The sequence below is a fragment of the Schistocerca americana genome, chromosome 2 (assembly GCF_021461395.2).
Source record: "Schistocerca americana isolate TAMUIC-IGC-003095 chromosome 2, iqSchAmer2.1, whole genome shotgun sequence".
In the NCBI taxonomy this organism is placed as follows: domain Eukaryota; kingdom Metazoa; phylum Arthropoda; class Insecta; order Orthoptera; family Acrididae; genus Schistocerca; species Schistocerca americana.
This window is the reverse complement of record NC_060120.1, coordinates 483,796,072-483,819,163: the sequence shown is the minus strand read 5'-3', so window position 1 is coordinate 483,819,163 and position 23,092 is coordinate 483,796,072. Positions and strand designations below refer to the sequence as shown.

The 23,092-nt window shown below is 43.9% G+C and overlaps 2 non-coding genes across 2 annotated transcripts; both read left to right on the top strand.

Moving 5' to 3' along the window:
- The first annotated feature begins 4,478 nt into the window (after positions 1-4,478).
- Positions 4,479-4,553, top strand: Trnas-cga. Its single transcript has one exon. It is a non-coding gene; the product is annotated as a tRNA-Ser (tRNA).
- Positions 4,554-4,779: 226 nt separating this feature from the next.
- Positions 4,780-4,854, top strand: Trnas-cga. Its single transcript has one exon. It is a non-coding gene; the product is annotated as a tRNA-Ser (tRNA).
- Positions 4,855-23,092: the final 18,238 nt, after the last annotated feature.

The window sequence follows — 23,092 nt, the reverse complement described above, 5'->3', positions numbered from 1 at the left end:
TCTATGAACTCTCCAAGAGATTTCCGGTTTCTTGTCTAATAGGGCGATTATAAAATAATACCAACCACTATGCTTGCTCATTGTGAAACCTGAGTAATGTTGGTTCCTTTCACCCACACTGACGCATTGCTTTGTCTTCCGGTAAATGGAGCAGAAATCGAAGCTTTTCAATTTTAAATGGAACAGTGAATCAGTGCAGTTGCTCGTGAATAATTTTATTTCTCTTCTGTTCCCCTCGGAATCACGCTTTGAAATGGCCAGAACACTGTTGTGACCAAGAGTCAAATGAATTTTTCACGACCCATTCTCTCCGCGCAAAAAGTCCAACGATCTAAAGTGTGCGTCCGTCTAAATGAAACAAATAAACATTCCACTTCTAACTACATGAGTAACCACTGAAGAGCTATGCTGTTATGATATTGCTCGAATATACGACTACTTTGTTTAGTCGATACAGTTTTTTGTATCAATGTATCTATAGTGGATTTCAGTTACTTTGACATAATTCGCCACTTGACAAGGGCAATGAAGGAGACAAGTAATACAATTCTTGTTAGAATAAGTCTCAAAATTATACACCGTTCCAGAAAAAGAGAGCCACTTTTGAGCTATCGGTAGGTGGTAGGTAGCTACGAACATTAGCTTCCACACTGTGTACTATTGCTCGTTTGGACTTCTCACTATATATATACACACACTACATATCCACTAAGTGGGCTAAAGTTCCCCGAAGGCATCATTCAGTTACTATGGGTGACGTCAGATCATACATCTGGTGATATAAAAATGCTGTTAAAATACTACAGCATGCTTGATGGATTTTTTGTCGGAATACTGAATATCTGACTGCACTATTGTGCATCTACAAGTCAAAAAGCTTTAAAACCATCTGCACCTCATTTTAATTGGTACTAATAATCTGAATGGCGTGTCCCGCCTGTGCTATGTGCTGTGTAATTGAAATCAGTCCAACATGTAATGCAGTCAAAAGCTCTACTAAGATGTCAGGCAGATTTGGGAAACAGTTCATTAGAAATAGAAAATAACACGAGAAAAATAGCATAAAAAGCTGTGGTGTCTTCATTCTGTAATATTTCAAGTACTGAAGACATACTGAATTTATTGCTGTGAATTACTCTCCCCTTGGCACAGTTGTTAATCTCTCCAGTCTGTCAACTGCAGGAAAGAGAAGACAGGAACCTAAAATACGATCCGTATGAACGATGTTAAATAGTACGCGATTCCAAGAGCCATTCTGTTTGTGAAAAGAGACTAAATACATCAGAGATAGAACCGTAATAACCTGCAAACACGCCCTCTCCCCTCTCTCGAGCTTTGTACTAAAAAACAAGCAATAAACGCCATGTTGGCGCTGTCTGTCGTATGGCGCCTGGCCGAGCGCCAACTGTGCCGTCGCATCACATCACATCACATCAGCAGGCGGAGAACGGAGAGCTGTTGACTCAGCTCCAGGGACCAACCTTCCCTTCCCCCCCCCCCCTCCCCTCCCCCCCCTCCCCACCTCACCGCCACAGCCCAGCAGTATTAAATTCTAACCGTGTAATTTTTGAAGGAGCAAGTTCGTCATCCTGAAATAAGGATTTAAATTTCTATCTCAGGGTGGTGTAGCAGTGAAAGAAACAAAATGTAGTAGACCTTACACTTAACAGTCTGACAGGTCATAGAATTTTTTTGTGTGCTAGTCATTTGAAGAGTGTGAGCAACAACGTTGCAAATTTTCATAGAGTGTAGGAGAGGCTTTGTTTTGTTTTTCTGATTTCAGTCGGAAGTGACGATACAGTTTACTAAAAAAATTGAATGTCTACAAATAAAAATAAAAACTGAATAAAATGTATGCAAACAAGACAATCAAAAATTCCTGGCATTTGCAGATGACATCACAATACTCAGCAACAATAGAGAAGTAGTACCGGAATTCTTACATGGAGTCGCCTGAACAGGTCTAGAGATATCATATGAGGAAACGCAACACATGGAAAGAAAGAACAATAACGCACAGGACATGCAAACAAAAACACGAAAAGGTTAACAGAGTGGAAAAATTTTAGTATGTCGGGGAATGTACCTGGTGATCAAAAAGTTAGTATAAATTTGAAAACTGAATAAATCACGGAATAATGTAGATAGAGAGGTACAAAATTTTGAACCATTCGAAACACTGTTTTTCGAAGAGCATGTTCGCCGAAAGTTTCAACTAGCATTGAAGTGATTCTGCAGCAGTTTTCTTCAAATGATAACAGAAAACCAATGTTGTCCGCAAATCGTAGTTAGTAGGCACAAAACTCGACATGTTTACGGGTTTCAAACAGATACCGTTGAATGGAACGTGGGTTGCTTTGTGGTGACATTCGTCGTCAGCCTTTACAGGAAGCAGATGGCGCTGCAGACACGATCTCACGGGTCCTACTCGAACGGCTAGCACCATCTATAGGGAAATTCCAGTTTCATACTTCTACACCTGGTAGATAGGAGAAGTCTATAGACATGCCCGTAAAATAGGCGATTAAAAGGTAAATTTCGTTTTCTGTAGTTGTAAATTATCTTTGGGTATACTATGCCATGGACGTTACAAATGCTGTTCTATAGCCAGTTTCATCTCCGGCGCTCTCCGTGTCACGATTTACTATTGTACTTTAAACGTAATTTTAAGCACTGCAGTATAGCCAGTTCAATCTTTAGTGCTGTCGGCCAACTTGAATCGTAATCTTTACTGCTGTCCGCCCATTTTAAACGTGTCATCTTACTGTAAATAGAATATGTACCGGGTGATCAAAAAGTCAGTATAAATTTGAAAACTGAATAAATCACGGAATAATGTAGATAGAGAGGTACAAGAGGTACAAATTGACACACATGCTTGGAATGGCATGGGGTTTTATTAGAACCAAAAAAATACAAAAGTTCAAAAATGTCCGACACATGGCGCTTCATCTGATCAGAATAGCAATAATTAGCATAACAAGTAAAACAAAGCAAAGATGATGTTCTTTACAGGAAATGCTCAATATGTCCACCATCATTCGTCAACAATAGCTGTAGTCGAGGAATAATGGTGTGAACAGCACTGTAAAGCATGTCCGGAGTTATGGTGAGGCATTGGCGTCGGATGTTGTCTTTCAGCATCCCTAGAGATGTCGGTCGATCGCGATACACTTGCGACTTCAGGTAACCCCAAAGCCAATAATCGCACGGACTGAGGTCCGGGGACCTGGGAGGCCAAGCATGACGAAAGTGGCGGTTGAGCAAACGATCATCACCAAACGACGCGCGCAAGAGATCTTTCACGCGTCTAGCAATATGGGGTGGAGCTCCATACTGCATAATCATAGTACGTTCCAGCAGGTGTTTATCAGCCAGGCTGGGGATGATGCGATTCTGTAACATATCGGGGTACCTCTCTCCCGTCACGGTAGCAGTTACTGACGTTTTGCTGCCCAGCGCCATCTGTCGGACATTTTGTGAGCTTTGTTTTTTTCAGTTCTAATAAAACCCCATGTCATTCCAACCACGTGTGTCAATTTTTACCTCTCTATCTACATTATTCCGTGGTTTATCAAGTTTTCAAATTTTACTGAATTTTTTGATCACCCTGTGTACAAATATGAGGATCAAGCAATGTATCCAGCACTGAACGAACAGAAAAAACTTCAGCAAGCGTGCAAACTGACACGGGTGCACTACAATAAAAGAAACATTTCAAGACAGGAAAAACTCTGGCACTAATACTCTGCCGTACTATCAAAGCACTCTACGCATCAGAACGACTACCATCGGAGCATCAGGCATCACAGAGACAGAAAAAATAGATTGTAAAATCCTCGGAAAAATTTTTGGAGCAGTACAGGGAGATGCTATATGGATGAAGAGACCAAACAAAGAATTATACGAACGTACAGAGAGGCTCACAGAAATGATAAGAACACGCCGACTAACATTTTTGGACACGTACATAGAATGAACAATAATAGACGCAGAAAGAAAATTTTTGATGTAGTAAACAGTTCATTTAAAAAAATCAACTGTTTTCGGGAAATGGAAGACCTATAAGCAGCAATCAGTAGGGAAACGCTAAATGAAAGAGGAAAATTCAGAAACAAAATTATGAACATAAAACTTGACGTAAAAGAAAGCGAGGAACAAGTGGAAATACGGACAGAGCAAAGGAAACGGTAAACGTCGAATGAATGAAGAGGTTTTGGGAAGAAAAGGTAAGAAGGAAACAAGAAAGAAATGAATAATCATTTAATATTCCTTAACGTTCAACTTATTCACTGTCTCGAGGGCAAAATGTGTAATAATAATAATGATAATAATAAATCCTCTAAGAATGAGATTTTCACTCTGCAGCAGAGTGTGCGCTGATATGAAACTTCCTGGCAGGAGAGCTTCCATAAAGTTTGGAAGGTACGAGACGAGGTACTGGCAGAAGTAAAGCTGTGAGAACGGGGCGTGAATCGTGCTTGGGTAGCTCAGTTGGTAGAGCACTTGTCCTCGAAAGGCGAAGGTCCCGAGTTCGAGTCTCGGTCCAGCACACAGTTTTAATCTGTCAGGAAGTTTCATATCAGCGCACACTCCGCTGCAGAGTGGAAATCTCACTCTGGAAACATCCCCCAGGCTGTGGCTAAGCCATGTCTCCGCAATACCCTTTCTTTCAGGAGTGCTAGTTCTGCAAGGTCCGCAGGAGAGCTTCTGTAAAGTTTGGAAGGTACGAGACGAGGTACTCGCAGAAGTAAAGCTGTGAGAATGGGGCGTGAATCGTGCTTGGGTAGCTCAGTTGGTAGAGCACTTGTCCTCGAAAGGCGAAGGTCCCGAGTTCGAGTCTCGGTCCAGCACACAGATTTAATCTGCCAAGAAGTTTCAATAAATCCTCTATCACGCAACTTCGTTTCGTTGTGTATGTTGTACATAAGAACGTGCGCCAATAGAAGTGGCTGTAAATATCTGATCTGGAAATTAATAAATACATAAACCAAGCACATTTTTTGCCCGCATCTCGTGGTCGTGCGGTAGCGTTCTCGCTTCCCACGCCCGGGTTCCCGGGTTCGATTCCCGGCGGGGTCAGGGATTTTCTCTGCCTCGTGATGGCTGGGTGTTGTGTGATGTCCTTAGGTTAGTTAGGTTTAAGTAGTTCTAAGTTCTAGGGGGCTGATGACCATAGATGTTAAGTCCCATAGTGCTCAGAGCCAGCCAGCCAAGCACATTTTTCCGTTTTCCCCAATGGATCAATCTGTTTTCATTCTGTAAAGGAAATGGTAAGCTGTACGATTTTTATTGCATGTGAACAGTAACCTGCATAATTATTTAAAGGGTTGTCGTTACAAGCCGGCCGCTGTGGCCGAGCGGTTCTAGGCGCTTCAGTCCGGAACCGCGCGACCGCTGCGGTCACAGGTTCGAATCCTGCCTCGGGCATGGATGTCTGTGATGTCCTTAGGATGATTAGGTTTAAGTAGTTCAAAGTTCTAGGGGACTGATGACCTCAGATGTTAAGTCCCATAGTGCTCAGAGCCATTTGAACCATTTTTTTGAATGAGAAGAAGAATGTACTGTCGCCGTGAGCATTCAAGCCATCATCCTACCTACGCAGCAGGCTGAAAATACCGTTTGGTGAAAGACTATGTCCTGCTGCGTCAAGAAGTCCGTAACTGCCTGCTGCACAAAAATAGAACACTACGCTACACAAAACATTCATTATAGTCAAGTATAGTTCGCATAGACTTCAAACGGAAAGGTGACACTGTGCACGAAGGAGGAAAATCCGTTTCGATTAGGCGGCTGAACCTGCCCTGCGGAAATCACCCAGCGAACAGTGGCATACGACCCTTGCCTCTCACTGGGTTTTGTCTACTTAACGAGACGAGTCTGCAGCTTCTCTCGTCGGCCGCGTGCTGCCACCGGCGCTGGTGGTGAGTGAACGCTCGGCGCGCAAGCTTCGCGGTTACCTTGTCCTGCCCTGCCCTGCCCTGGGCGGTCGCTGCCCGGGGCTCGGGTGGGGCCTGCCAGCCACTCGCTTTTTCAGTGGCTTCCGCGGTTTTCGGGCTTGGCTGGCTGCGCCAGTTTTTCCTGACCACGACGCCCTGGCGCCAACCCGGAAAAGTTCGCTGCCTCACCGTGCCGTACCCGATGTCCATCTCTGTCTCTCTCTCTCTCTCTCTCTCTCTTTCTCTCTCTCTGTCCCCCTCTCTACCTGTCTTTCACTCCACCGAGCGATACGCTGTCGGCACAGCCAGGCGGTACAATTATTCGGCAGAACACAACTAAATCGGGTTGCGGCATGGTAGTCCTGTTTTACACGGGCGTTTTACTTGTCTCAGTCGATTAATCGTGTCAAGCAAGAGAGTCTACTGCAGCGCCCCTGGCGTGTTATTCCTGTACTGTTATAGCTATTCAGTATCCTAGCTCCCCTTTCACCGACCACTGATTCGTTGCCAAGCAATATTATACTATAAACCAATATTTGTAAGCTACTCTGCAGTGCTTATGATGCACAGTATGCTTAGCGTAACATCATTCTATTAAACCAAGCCGCGCGGGATTAGCCTAGCGGTTTAAGACGCTGCAGTCATGGACTGTGCGGCTGGTCCCGGCGCAGGTTCGAGTCCTCCCTCGGGCATGAGTGTCTGTGTTTGTCGTTAGGATAATTTAGGTTAAGTAGTGTGTAAGCTTAGAGACTGATGACCTTAGCAGTTAAGTCCCATAAGATTTCACACACAGTAGAACATTTTTTTATTAAACCAAGTAAATATATAACAGCGGAGTTATGTCAATCGTCTTTTCAAGTGAAAATTATCTCTGTAACCGAAAATCGTTCGTAGGTTATGTTTTAATTATCTTTCTTCCGTTTCTGGACGTCGATTATTATTAATGTAAGTTCATTGCACTGTGTCACTTTTGTGAATAAAAATTTTGTATTTAATTTCAAACCACGTTAATTTCAGTAACTAAGCAACCTCCACTGAGGTGGCAAAAGTCATAGGATGCCTCCTATGGTCGTATCGGACTTCCTTTCCCCGTCATAGTGCAGCAACTAGTCTTTGAAAGCTCCCTACAGAAATACAGAGCCACGCTGCCTCCACAACCGTCCATGATAGAGAGAGAGTTGTCGATGCAGGATTTTGTACACGAACTGACTTCTCGATTATGCCCCATAAATGTCCGATGGGATTTATGTCTAGCAATCTGGGTGGCTAAATCATTCGCTTGAATTGTCCAGAACGTTCTTCAAACCAATCGCGAATGGCACGGCGGATTGCAACCATAAAAAAAATTATCATGGTTGCCTTAGAACATGAAGGCCATGAACGGCTGCAGATGGTCGCCAAGTAGCCGAAAGTAACCATTTCCAATCAATGATCAATTCAGTTGGAGTAGAGGACCCAGTCCATTCCATGTAAACACAGCCGAAACCATTATGGACCCACCACCAGGTAGCACTGTGCCTTGTTGACAACTTGGGTCCATGGCTTCGTAGAGTCTGCGCCACACATGGAGCTTTTGTGCGTTCACGGCTGGACTATGGGTGCACAGTATACGGGTCAGCGAGGCCATCTTATTTGCGAATCCTTGACGCTGTTCACCATGCTGGGATCCGACTGGCCACGGGTGCTTATCGGACCAGTCCCGTACCCAGTCTCTGTGCTGAGTCTGGCGAACAGCCACTTACCATCCGGCGGCAGCTCTTGCTGGTGCGCCAGGCTTGTAAGTTTCTTGCAGCTCCCAGATCGCCTGCTCACCATCTTGTTGCCCATCCACCTCTGGACCGCCTTTTTACCCGCCGTCCCCGGGCTACGTTGCCGTTTGGGATCCGTGTGCAACGTGTACTAGAGTCCCTCGGTGTGGAGTCTGTACAACCCCAAATCCAAGGTTTTAACCGCCTGCCACCCTGGTTACTGAAGAGGCCCGGAGTGATTTTAGATTTATTGCAGTACAAGAGAGATTGCACTCCTGCCACCGTTTTTAATGCAGCATTTTTTGCCATTTTATCTGAGCACCACGACTATGTAGCTGTTTTTACGGATGGGTCGAAACAAGGGGATTCTGTTGGTTGCTCAGCTGTTTTTCCATATCGTGTCCTCAAGGTCCGACTGCCTCAGACTTTTACTGTCTTTGATGCAGAATTGTTTGCGATGCTGCGGGCACTGGAGCACATGAGACATTTTCCTCTCCTAAATTTCTTGTCTGTTCCGATTCACTCAGTGCCCTTCACTCATTGCAACGTTTGTATGCGGCAGACAAAATTGTCCAGACCATCCAGGATGCCCTCCTCCGACTACAGCGACTGGGGAAGGTTGTAGCTTTCTGCTGGGTTCCGGGGCATGTTGGCATTGCTGGGAATGAAAGGGCAGATCTCGCAGCCAAGGAGGCGCGTCTCGCCCCACAAGTATCTCAGTGTGCTATACCCTTGCACGCACTCACCTCGCTGTTGAGCTCACGGGTCATGCGTCGGTGGGAGGATGAGTGGCTGGAAGTGACTGACAATAAGCTCCGTATAGTCAAGCCCACAACGCGTGCGTGGTGTACTTCCTTTCAGCCCCATCGACGGGACGAGGTTCTCCTCACTCGGCTTCGAATAGGCCACAGCCCTATGACGCATGGCTTCCTGCTCCGGCGAGAGGACCCTCCAATGTGTGGTGCTTGCGGCGTCCAGGTCACTGTGCGCCACGTTTTATTGGATTGCATTTTATTTTCTGACCAGTGGGTCGCGGCTGACTTGCCAGCGGACCTTCCGTCTCTTTTAGGCAACACTCGGACGAATGTGGTTAAGGTTGGTTGTTTCGGGGAAGGAGACCAGACAGCGAGGTCATCGGTCTCATCGGATTAGGGAAGGACGAGGAAGGAAGTCGGCCGTGCCCTTTGAAAGGAACCATCCCGGCATTTGCCTGGAGCGATTTAGGGAAATCACGGAAAACCTAAATCAGGATGGCCGGACGCGGGATTGAACCGTCGTCCTCCCGAATGCGAGTCCAGTTATGTGTGGTTAAAGTTTTAAAGTTCTGTGCCCTGTCAAATGTTTTTACAAAGATTTTAGGTAGAGGATTTTAATTTGCTCACTGTGTGACAAGCTCGCCCATATTTTATGTAAGTGGCCAGCCAATAACAATTTCCTGTGACATTCTTGTTGCTATGTTTCCCCTTTCCTTAGGTTTTACTTTCTTACGTAGCATTTTCCTTCTTTTCCTGCTTTCTTTGAGTGTGTGCTTTAGTTTTCTTAGGTCTGTCCACATTCGTTCCTTTTAACGTGTGTCAGGGCGCTGATGACCTCGATGTTGAGCGCCCATAAGCCCCAACACACCACCACCACGAACCCTACAATTATCTCAAACTAATCGAAATCGGGTCTCATCTGACCAGGCCACTATTTTCCAGTCGACTAGCCTCCAAGAGACATGGTTAAGAGCCCTGGAGAGGCGCTGCTGGCGATGTCGTGCTGTTGGCAAAGGCACTCGCGTCGGTCGTCTGCTTCCATAGTCCATTAACGCCAGATTTTGCCACACTGACCTAACGCATACGTTCGTCGTACGTCCCACATTGATTTCTGCGGTTACTTCACGCAGTGTTGCTTGTGTGTTAGCACTGACAATTCTACGCATCTGCCGCTGCTCCCGATCGTTAAGTGAAGCCCGTCGCTCACTGAGGTAATGCCTGAAACGTGCTATCCTCGGCACACTCTTGACACTGAGGATCGCGGAATAATGAATTCGTAACGATTTTGGAAAACGAATGGCCTATGGGTCTAGCTCCAACAACCATTCCGTGTTCAAGCGGCCGTAATCACGTCGGAAACCTTTTCACATGAATCAGATGACTACAAATGACAGCTCGGCCAATGCACTGCCCTTTTATACCTTGTGTACGCGCTACTATCGCCATCAGTAAATGTGCAGATCGCTATTCCATGACTTTTTTAATCTCGGTGTATAATTCCTCTCATTTTAATTGAATTACAGAAGCCAGTTTTCAACTGAGTTGGACCTGGTTCATTTGGTGACGCCACGATCGAGTGCCACTAGCGTTGTATTGATAGCCGGTCATTTACTTAAGGCTGGACTTGCATTCTCATTACGAAGTTCGACTATCTTTTCAAAATATTTTACTTGCGAAAAAACATTAACTTACTTACGCTGTCACTCGTCACCAAACACACAGTCGACGAATATCTAACTTTGGCCTGGACCATACTTTTTCTTAGGAATAAAAAGTATTCAAAAAGTAATTTATACCAGAACTTAAGAAATCAAATACACTTAGATGGCTCAGTGAATTCAAAAGATAAAGAAATTTCGTTCCATCGATGTTGAAGTGGATTCTTTCGTTGAGTACTATAACATTTAGCAGTACAGTAAAAACTAACTGGTGGCTCCGAAGGAAACACTTCACTGCGACCCACCTGTCACGTATGGTTTTTACATGTAGAACCGAAATTGTTATGTAGTGTGTACCGTCTGTTGTGCAGTTTGGCACCTGAACGATGAAAGTGAATTTCTGGGAGTCTATCCTTCTTACGGAAAGGTCGAATGATAAATTCTGCTCAACGATCGGAACTGAAAAAATAGGAAAAGTGTAGTCCAGTTATTTCAAAACAACACATTTATTTGCTCGAGACAATGTACACCTACAAATACATCGAACAATATGTAGAAGACAGTACGTAGCACCTTTCTATCTTATTATTTCTAGGTGCTAAATAATATTTTTAAAAAATCATCTCTCAGTACAACTGATTTTGCAACTGTTGAATTAATTTTCATTTTTTGACATTTTTACATTCTTTTTGATATACATCGTAAGATTCTTTCACATATGTAAATCTAAATGCTTTCTGGCATTTGTTATCTTTTGTGGGGGAATGCTTGTAGCAACATTATCAAGACATCATGCAACCTTTGAAAAGCGTCACGAAAACAGAGCTGACAATAAAATAAAAATTAAGATGACTCAAAAGCGTAAAATCCATTACTGCAACATTCGTGGGTGAAGAGAGCGTCTGTTGACTTCCGATGTTAGCTGATGACGCTACGTCCTCAGCTTCTCCGCATTCTCAGTGTTCAGTATACTCAGGATTTTGGACCTGTACACTCGGCAGGACCGGTTGATGGTTGATGTCACCGACCTTCTCGTACTGTGGTTGGCGGCTGATTTACGTACATACTAGCATGTAAGACATACTCAACACATGTAGTCACCTGAGACAAGAAAGACACTAATGTGAAACAGAATCATAGGCCTCACAGCTCAAAGAACTTCCAGCAGCACGTGGCCGCTGTATATTGCATTCTGCTTCTCGAGTGCTGTCGCAATGTTTCTGTGTGACTTTTCTATCACATTGAGTGCTGAATTGCCCTGTAGAGCTCACGCGCAAAATTGTACACCTCTTGACAATAGGTAATTATTGTTGGAGAGAAACGTAAGTATGGATGTCCTGAAAAAAATTGCGCCTGTGTCACTGAATTACGGGTTACACAGACTTAAATAACGCTAAACCAGACCACCACCATGTTATGACTATAAGGAGGCTGATCCAATAAGTAAGTTACAAACGCCAGGACACTGCACAGTGTTTTAACTTTCGCATCCGTATGTGTCTAGAAGATGGCAGCACATGTCTGCTGGAAGACAGCCAGTACATGGTACTCCGGGCGTCAACGATTAGTGAACCACCGCCAGTGCGGGATACTAGGTATGCTACATTAGCGTACTCGAATATAATAACGGGCAGTTGGACTGGTTTTTGTGCATCAGGGAACTGTCCAGAAAACACATTCATCGTGGAATGCGACCCGTAAACATAGTGAAACTGCATTTCACGAAAAGCCCAACTGGATACAGAAATTGAACAAGAGAATAGGGTGACTAACAAACAAGGATCCTTCTAGTCACCATGTCAAGTTTCCCAGTGATGCAGCGTGCATTGCAACATATGAAAAATACATTCCGCGAATATCGATGTCATAGAACGTGCTCTAGATTGTCCTCACATGACCGCCTACAACATTCGTAAGAGGTTGAATTTTCCCCGACCCGTTGATGCTAGTGCCCAGTGGAACGGAACGGGCCTATCCATGAGGAACCTCACGCTTTACAGTAACGAATATGATTTCGTAGCACAACTCATTACAGCGCGAGTTCACCACTAACAAAATGAGTCAAAGTGATTTTCCATGGAACAGGTGTGATGCTATCGCCGTGCAGGGTTATACTGACTGTGTCTTGGGATGTGAAGGATGTAATATTGCTAAAATTGCAGCCCCCTGGAGGGACAGCGGCAGGTCATACACCGCGAACGATGTCGACTCCTGACAGTGAGTGCGATTTTACTGGGTGAGAAGACCGCCCTCACACATTAACACAGACGCAAGGGTTATTGTAAACATTTAATTGGGAGCACTTGGAACAGCCACCGTACAGCTTCGAATTAATCCGTCTGAAATTCATCTGCTTTGCCGGCCGGAGTGCCCGTGCGGTTCTAGGCGCTACAGTCTAGAACCACGTGACCGCTACGGTCGCAGGTTCGAATCCTGCCTCGGGCATGGATGTATGTGATGCCCTTAGGTTGGATACATTTAAGTAGTTCTAAGTTCTAGGGGACTGATGACCACAGCAGTTAAGTCCCATAATGCTCAGAGCTATTTGAACCATTTTTTTCATCTGCTTTGGGCTCTTAAAATCCACATGCGTCGGCGTCACTTTCAAGACGATGACGCTATAGCCCGAGAGGTTGTTCGATGGATCCAATAGCTGCCACAAGAATTCGTAATCACTGCGTCAGCACCTAAACCATCGCACTAAAAATCAGAATTTTCATTACGTTTCATAATCTTTGGTTACGTATTCTTGCACGTGATTACTGGCTGAATCCAGAAGCTTATATTATTACAAGAGATATATACATTTTTATCACCTTCCATAAAGCGTAGATATCTAGGACGCCCTTCTCCACTTAAAAAGGTTGGGGAAGGAGGTGTCTTTACGCTAGATGCCAGGACATATGGGACTGCGAAGAACGAAAGGGCGGATGTAGCAAGGAAGCGTGTGGTGATCTTCAGATACTTCAGGTGCCATCCCCTTACATGCTATCGCCTCATTGTTGAGGTACAAAATCATGAGTTGATAAGAGGATGAATGGCTGGAAGACACAGACAACAAGCTCTGTCTAGTAAAGCCTACAACGCATCCATGGTGTATCCCCTTCCAGCCACGCAAACGGGACGAGGTCCTCTTTACTCGTCTTCGCATAGGTCCACAACCCTACGACGGATGGTTTCTTGCTTCAGCGAGCGCACCCTCCAATGATTGGTACTGGTGGCGTACAGGTAACTGTGCGCAATATTTGAATAGTCATTGTTTTATTTTCAGACCAGAGGACAGTGGAAGATTTGCCGATAGATCTACCTTCTATTTTAAGTGGCGTTCAAAACAAAGGAGTTGAGATTTTTGAGTTTTTGTGAAGCGTCCAACTGGTTCCCTAAAATTTTAGGAAGATGTTCTTAATGCGTTGACAGGGTGACTGGCTCAATCCTGTTTTTTGTAAGTGGTCAGCCCGACACATTTCCCTGTGCCTTTGAGTTTTGCTCCTCTGTCGTTTTAAATATGTTTCAATCCCAAGTGTACCACCTTTCACCCGTGGTCTTAAAGGGTGTAAGACAGGGTGACTGTGTGGATCAAAGCGAGTGAGGTGGGAGTGAGTGGATGAGTGTCATTTTATAGGTTTCGTCATGACTGTGTAACAGCAATTTTAGCCATGTAATCCACATGCGTTTGCTTTAATATGTGTAATGGCGCTGATACCATCGCCTTTGAGCGCCCGTAAACTTCAGCTACGCACATATATCCGTAAAACATGATACGACTTTGGATTTTATCCAGTCTTTATGCACTTTGCTCTCGCGTGAGGATATGTTGCACAAGTGCAATAATCTTAAGGGCTGCCGAAGGTTTACATACCATTGTTCTGCATATATAACAACTAAAAGTGGTGCTTTTCGATTTGGTTGGTTGGTTGGTTGTTTGGGCAAGGAGACCAGACTGCGTGGTCATCGGTCTCACAGGTTTAGGGAAGGATGTGGAAGGAAGTCGGCCGTTCCCTTTCAGAGGAACCATCCCGGCATTTGCCTGGAGTTATTTAGGGAAATCACGGAAAACCTAAATCAGGATGGTCGGACGCGGGATTGAACCGTCGTCCTCCCGAATGGCTTTTCGATTTTTTATCCGTTTTAGAGACGTGCCAATTCCCCCGTATCGTTACTGTCCCGGTCTCTTCCCTCTGAGATTAACTTTTTTCGCGTCGAAACAGTGCCGAAACGTGGAAACCGAAGGCAGCTTTCATTTGGCTCCGTTGGTGTTCACTTTCTGTGCGACAACGACTGAAGCTGCAGAGAGCTGTGTTTCGCCACCGGTCCTTCCCATTCACGGCTCAAAGTGTGCTTTTGTCTCCTATTCATTGTTTTCAAATGCGGGCCCACGCTTTCCGGGCCATAGCCTACGCAGCCGTACAGGTGACGTGACGCCACGTGACCGACCGACGTGCAGCAGTTTTGGAAAGCCTGGAAACAAGAGCCTGACCGCCGGTAGCAAACCTGGAGGGCAACAGCCGCACTCTGAGCCACGGCACATGTGTTGCCACGAGAATACAACAGCAGAAGGACTCGCTGTTGCAGTTACCTTTCGACAGAAGTTGAAACGCACTAGAGCTCAGCGTGCCAGTCCTGCGAAATGCACATCAATGTTATTTGTTTACTCTTACCGTATAGCACAGAAGTTTTGGATTTAGAGGGATAGTCTGGTAAGAAAATACTGAATTTTTGTAATTTTGTCCCTTAAATATATCCATTCGTACTTGCACTGTTGTAATACGGAAGGATTTTGTGAAGTTCGAAAGAAAAGTGTAGAAAAAATATAATTAGTTCAACTGGATACCTATGGAAACACAGAAATTGTGAAGTAAGAGCGTATGAATCACATTGCGAAACAACTTGGGAGTGGACTGAGAAATGTAGTGAAGGATGTCGAGTAGGAACCGTGACTCTATGTGGGAAAGCACGCGGAAGTTCGAAAGAAGAAACAGTCGTCAAGCTGGGTCATTATTACAGAATAGCTATTGTTGACAATGCTTGAGATACTACGACAATAAACAGTGCAATCTATGCAACACCTTACCGCTGCATGAGCACTGATGAGAAACCGCAACACATGAGGTATCCAAAAGATGAAAATTCTTGATGTTCCTTTAATCGTGCCCTTGCCAAAGGACAACACGCGAAATCACACAAACCTGCTATCCATACTGCTCTGAGACCATCTGTTGTTGTTAGAATGATATTTGTTTATCAGAGGACGACATGTGATACAGTTCTCTCCAGATGCACTGCTGGAAAGACCCAGAGTACAAGTGAGTGTCTGCATAGCACAGTCTGATCAAAGCGCCCAAATGATGTATTTGTATCCAAACGAAAAGTAGAAGTAGCTGTGACTGAGTAGCCGGTGCCTAGAATTTTAAAAAGGCGACATGCACCTACGCTGACGGCCATGCAAACTAAGGAAGCTCAGAAGAGAGCAGAAAGAACAGCTTCAGCCAAGGTGGACTTTAAAGCAAGGACTGGGGAGTGAGTGTGTCGTATAACTTTGACTGCATTTATTTCTAATTTGTGAAAATTAAGTTTCAGACACAACTTTTTCATAGTAAATATTCCATAAACTGGATGATTTTTTTTAGAAAAAACTCTTACTATCCATTATAAAACTATAATTTTGAAAAAAAAATATCAAAAAAGAAAATATTGATATGTGAATGTTTTGATTATTTCAATAAAAAGATTCAGAACTTTGAAAATTAATTTGAAGGTCACCGTAAAAGATATCCAAAAAAGGTTACACAAAACTGTTTGTCTTTGTTATCAAACGCCGTCCGGAGTGGCCGCGCGGTTCTAGGCGCTACAGTCCGGAGCCGAGCGACCGCTACGGTCGCAGGTTCGAATCCTGCGTCGGGCATGGATGTGTGTGATGTCCTTAGGTTAGTTAGGTTTAAGTAGTTCTAAGTTCTAGGCGACTGATGACCTCAGACGTTAAGTCGCATAGTGCTCAGAGCCATTTGTTATCAAACAGAGCCTTCAATTTTTCAAGCACGTTATTGTAAATTTACTACAGAAAAGAATATTTAAAAAAAAAAAACCTTCAAAATAAAATAAGATCATAATTTCTCAAAAACTGTTGGATCGATAGAGTTGTAACTTTGTAGTTATGGTTCAAATGGCTCTGAGCACTATGGGACTCAACTGCTGAGGTCAACAGTCCCCTAGAACTTAGAACTAGTTAAACCTAACTAACCTAAGGACATCACACACATCCACGCCCGAGGCAGGATTCGAACCTGCGACCGTAGCGGTTTCGCGGTTCCAGACTGCAGCGCCAGAACCGCGCGGCCACTTCGGCCGGCTGTAGTTATATTAGCAATATGCATAAATTGTATATTTAAAATTTGAGACCAACTGATTAGTTAATGAAAAAGTTTCATTTCTTTACCAGATATCCCCTTAACAGAGGAAGCTGCTGCAAAATCTGTTGACAGAAAACGAGCGTTTCTACCATCGCACGGGCTAAATTCAAGAGTCGAATATAAGCAGCGATCTCAGAAAGTAAGCTGCACATGTTGTTCCACTATTGTGGAACAAGAGGGGAGCGCTGTCAGGAGGGAGTACATGCTCCGGGTTTCCTGTAAACACAATTTGCTGCTGCACAGATAAAAGGTGCATCACGGTGTGTGGGTGAAACGTATCAGGTATTGATAACGCAGTTAAAGTACGCGGGATAGGACGATTCTTGTGGCCAAAGCGTCAATATGGCACACAGACTCACCGTGAAATTCTGGAAGTATGTTTAGTAAATGCAGTCTCGCACGCAGGCCTAGTGAAATGGTGCCAACAATTTGACCAAGGACGCACAGGCATGGGTGATGGTGATAGGGAGGGAGGACCGTCGACATCGACCGCAGGCTACAACATCCACGAAATCTTTCTGGCTAACTGAAGAACATCTGGGGGAAAGAGATTTTCCAACGATGAGGACGTTTGCATAACAGTTTTGGGATCACACCGTGACCAATGAGTTGATTTCCATCGTCGACGAACTGAGTGACTGGTAGAACATTCCGACCGCTGTTTACAAAGACTTGATGACTTACTCGTATGTTGAAAAATAGTTCCAAGTTTCTGTGTCACTTTGAAGTGCAGTGCAGTATTCAGTAAAAGTTACTTGGTCTGCCGTAATAATGTGTAACTCCAATTTCGAAATCCCCTCGTACTACCGGGAGTAACATCACCACTCGGTTCTAACGGGTTTGCTTTGCTACCAGATTATACTTTTATACGTACTGAACGACTGAGCGTCATTCATAGATTTCACAGGTATCACAGAAAAATGCTTTTAATGGCTTGAACGCCAATAGCAGCTACGAAATGACATAACTCTGCAGAACTTAATTTCGTTCATCGTAATTAAAGTATCTGGAAAGTCTGTAACTGTGAGATTCATGATTTAAATAATGAGAAACTGAACCAGCTACTCAACAGAACTTCTTTGAGATACTACTGGGCACATTGCTGCGTCCTCTTATGAAATACTTAAAATGCTAAAATATTATATTTCGGCGCTGTTGGAACGACCTTCTTCAATGCATGGACTATCTACGCCCCTGAGAAAGGCCGATGAAACACGGTAGAAACGTATGTTTGTTAGTATTTTAGCAAAAAAAATTCAAATGGCTCTGAGCACTATGGGACTCAACTGCTGTGGTCATTAGTCCCCTAGAACTTAGAACTACTTAAACCTAACTAACCTACGGACAGCACACAACACCCAGCCATCACGAGGCAGAGAAAATCCCTGACCCCGCCGGGAATCGAACCCGGGAACCCGGGCGTGGGAAGCGAGAACGCTACCGCACGACCACGAGATGCGGGCTAGTATTTTAGCATTTTACAAGTTTCATAAGTTAAATGTGTGTGAAATCTTACGGGACTTAACTGCTAAGGTCATCAGTCCCTAAGCTTACACACTACTTAACTTAAATTATCCTAACGACAAACACACACACCCATGCCCGAGGGAGGACTCGAACCTCCGCCGGGACCAGCCGCACAGTCCATGCCTGCAGCGCCTCAGACCGCTCGGCTAATCCCACGCGGCTCATAAGTTAAAGGCACAGCACAACTAGTATGGTTGTAATGAATCTGACACCGGCTGCGGTAGCCTGTATATTTTCAGTTAAGTACAAATGCGGTTAAATTATAACTGACCGAATATGCAGCAGTTTGCAGTTGTACCTCAGTTAACATTTGATTTGAACGGTTCTCAAAAGCAATATTCGCTCTCTACGCATCATGTGACACACTTGAATTTTTGCTCGCCAGCACTGTTCTCAAAACCGCAATATGTGGTGAAACTGGGGGAAAAACTGCGTAAAATCTAATGATGTGGAGCTTCTCAAGAAGGACAATGCCTCTGAAAATATTCCATTTTCTAACGTCCACTATCTCTTTCAGCAGTTTAAAGTCTCCAAAAATCTTAATTATTTCATGTAGTGCTTCAAATTTCTTACGATAAACGTTATGTGTGCACTGAATTTCTCCTCGAGTCTCTTCATGCCTGTGCTTCCAGCATCCCCGCGGTTGAGCGCTGCTTATGTCAATCTCTGTTCCACCCTGCAAATTTTCCTCTGTGGCACTCGCTCCATTGTGGAAGTATCCAGTTTCTTCTATACGAATCAACTACCTAGCTCTCATTACACTAATTTTGTAAAGGCTTCTTCCACACCTGTTCTGAGGTCTTGATTTACCACTTTATTTCTTCGCTCAGTTTCTAAACACTGTAGCAACGCGTAGCAAGATGTGAGTGTCATGAAGCTGAAAATCTGGCAAGAATAAATACAACACTATCAGTTCTTCAGTTTATGTCGGTTGTTGCCCTCCAAAAGCGATAATGTGATGTAGTGCAAGCTACATCCCGCCGGCGAAACATTGCTCTTGACACTTCGCATTACGTCAAGTTATGTTGGCAATCCTGTAATAGCGATGTTGCAACAGCGGCCGCTATGTACAGAGCAGACGATACTGTTTCTGTTCCATCTCGTAAACTTGATCTATTGAGCAATAACAGGATTTCGTTATTTACAGCAAATAAACAACCACTTAATAGTGTAGATATAATCATAACAAAGCACACGGTTTCGATAATGGACCACAGAAATACAGAATGTAAGCATTTCATGACCGATATCTTGAAAATAATGCAATATGTAGTTTGCAAAATATATAATAACCGGGATTGTAAGATATTGCTCTACGTTTTCTAATGAGAATGATGCAATAAATAACCGATATTCGAAGCTTCTTCACTCACTATTTCACGGCGACAATGGCGCAATTCCACCCAGCTCCTAATCGTCACCACTGTCTGATTTATAGTCGTCGTCACAAATACAAATCGAATGAATGTCTTTGCCCACAATTTTGTGCAAGAATGCTTCGAGCTCTATCAATATACGCCTTTTCTAACAGAAATTTGCGTTCGTCTAGCGTTTGAACGGAAACCCATACTTTTCAGCACAATTTTTAGAGACGTTTTACCACCCCTGAAAAGTTTACCTTCTTTTGAATACACTACTAATTTTGCTACCGTACGCTACTCTTTCCTACTGTAGTAAACAAATACGCCTGCGAATTGCGTCTGAGCCAGACATCTCGGAATAGTTAAAGTTCAGACATCTCGGAATCGTTACAGTTCATGTCTACATCTTTCAGCTTCTGCAATAACACTCGCATACTTACTGCTGTTCTTGCACTAGTTCCAAGAGCTTTTGATGTTCGTTCTACAACTTCATCGGCAGGAATTGATGGCTGTTCATGAGTACTTGCGTGTTTTTGATCCTACTCCTAAAACACACTAGTTCCCTGTAGTAACTTCAGTGTCTCGCTGTCTAGCAGCACACCTTGAGGCAAACGATTGTCGCTAGACGAAGTTTTTCCGAGTATCAGAATTTTCGAAACCACAGTGAAATAAAGCCCCAGTACAACGCAAGCACACGGTAGAAACCATACACACGCCTCATTCTTTACGTTCACACCAAACAAAGCCAGCAATGTGGCAGCTTTGAGCCACGACCGGCAGCGATTCCCACTCTGGGATTGGTTCAAACACCTTGCCTCGCGCTTCTCGTTCTTCACTTGTTAACCTGATACGCTGCCAACCTGAAACGCATACGTCAAATGCAAAGTTTCAGCGACCCCTAGGGCGCGCGCTCAGTTCTTGATTGCCGGTGTTTACGACCACAGCAGTGCATACAGGGGCACCGCAGCGACGAGGCAGAGTTGTGTTGGCAAGCGTCGTGGCTGCCGACAGCAGGTGTGTCCGTTGGCGTTAAGCTTTGAGGAAATGTTGAAGTACGTCTGTGGTGGTATAGTTCTACGTTGCTGTTCAGCATTTTGGTTATTAGTTGGATTCGCTCAGGGTGCTAACGAGAGTAACTCCTAGCCATGATTTGTGGTTAGGATCTGCTGATCGTTCCAGTTATCTTTCTTCAACGTTGCCAGCGGGGTTCCGTTACGTGATGAATAGCGCCTTTGTAATGTCTATTTCTACATTAAGACGACAACGCCGAGAGTCTACGCTGACGTTAAGAAGCGGTATGGTGTTGCCACCAGTGCGGCTGGTCCCCGCAAAGGTTCGATTCCTCCCTCGGGCATGGGTGTGTGTGTGTTTGTCCTTAGGATAATTTAGGTTAAATAGTGTGTAAGCTTAGGGACTGATGACCTTAGCAGTTGAGACCCATAAGATTTCACATACATTTGAACTTTTTTTTCTTTCTTTTGTGTTGCCACTGTGGTTGACTACGAGAACTGGCTAAGACAGCTACGTTGGTTCCTTGGGTTCGTGGTCTTGTTTTCAATTGTATTAAAGTGCCATTAACGACTGAGAATTGTTAGCGTCATTCTTAAAGTCTTAAAGCGTGTGCGACGTTCTGATTTCCTTGTCTTGTTTTGTGGTGCTGCCGTTGTGCTTTATTACAGGGACTAGCTCCGACAACAGCTGTGATTGTTAATCTTTTAGTTGCTGAGAATTGATTTCTGGCGTTCGCCATTCTAGTGTTATAGGCTTTCGGCTGTTCCTTATCTATATAAAGGATTTACGAGACAATCCGAGGAGCCGTCTTATAGGTTGTTTGCAGATGATGCTGTCGTTTATCGTCTAGTAAACTTATCAGAAGAGCAAAACAAATTCCAAAACGATTTACTAAAGATATCTATATGGTGCGTAAATTGGAAATTGACCCTACATAATGAAAAGTGTGAGGTCATCCACTTGAGAGCTGAAAGCAATCCGTTAAACTTCGGTTACACGATAAATCAGTCAAATCCGAAGGCTGTAAATTCAACTAAATACCCAGGAATTACAATTACGAACAACTTAAATTGGAAAGAACTCAGAAAATGGCTAACCAAAGACTGCGTTTTACTGGCGGAACACTTACAAAATGAAACCGATCTACTAAAGAGACTGCCTCCACTACGCTTGTCCGTCCTCTTCTCGAGTACTGCTGCGTGGTGTGGGATCCTCACCAGATAGCATTAACGGAGTACATCGAGAAAGTTCAAAGAAGAGCAGCACGATTTGTATTATCGTGAAATAGGGGAGAGAGTGTCACTGATATTATACAATATTAGGGGTGGACACCACAAAAACGAAGGCGTTCTTCATTGCGGCGGAATTTTCTCACGATATTTCGATCACCAACTTCCTCCACCGAATGCTAAAATATTTTGTTGATCCCGACCTACATTGGGAAAAACGATCATCATAATAAAATCAGGGAAATCAGAGCTCGTAAAGAAAGATATGGGTGTTCGTTTGTTTAGAGTTTTCTTTGAGACCGTAATAATAGAGAATAATCGTGAAGGTGAACCCTCTGTCAGGCACCTTGATAATGCTGGGCCCTGTTAGATCAATTTAGTAATCATGCTCTTGGCCTCTATTAAGTTTAAGTTGTAATAACCTTGTTGCTAAAGCTTGTCTCCGTTTTGCTTGTCATTTATGTGTTTGATGGTTAAAACCTTACTCTGGAATTGAAGTTGCCTACCGCCCTTTCTTGTTTTGTAATATTTATACTTATCGTGGGGATAAGTAGTGGAGTTTCGGGCATGGGCCGCGCCCATTAGAGCTAAAAAGGGCCGATGAAAAAATTAACTGTTCATTGGAAGCTTAAGTTGTTAACCCCGCTGCTAAATTTGCGCTAAGCTACTTCCAGGACGAAGGTAGCGACTGTGGTCTTATTTCTACGTATCCTGCCGCAGCGAGCTGCGCGTTTATCCCGGACTTAACTCTCACCACCCGATCTTGTGGGAGATCTTCCTAGGGGGTCGGCCAAGTTCCAGGGCTCCACGAGGACCAAGAGGGAGTTCGCTTCCTCTAATCATAAAGCGGGCATCGGGTGTTGAACATCCGGGAGAGTTGCTTTTTAACTGTTGAAACCCATTTAAAGAAATTACAGACTGATTCCATTCCAGCCTCGACACTTAATAATCCAGTCCTCCATTCCTGCAATATCGGGCCAAGCTGTAGGAATGTATGTTTAGGTACAATCTTTGGCCGTGATTGTTTTGTCATACTATATTCAGCCGAGTTTATTAAGCAGCTTCTTTCTGCTTTTGTTTCTGGATTCTTACATATTCTCCTGCTTATAATACTTTAAGACATGATATGAGGCAAATTATTTTCTATATTCGATTGCGGAGTGTAAGACCGTACAGTAACAACGAATACGCCGTCAAACCAATTTGACGTCACAGATCTTTAAAATATTGTTACTCTATTCTACAGGAAAATGAACGCCACAATATTTTGTTTTCTTTCTTCATATCTACTTAATCGAACGCTTCACTGATGTTGAATTTTCATTTTAGTGGTTTGCAATACACTGGTATTCGATGATACACTAATTTTGCCTAGGATCCACTATTACTCATAATTTACTGAAAAGAACTTCTTTGAGAGTAAATACTCTAGCTTCAAACCAGGGAACAAACTCATT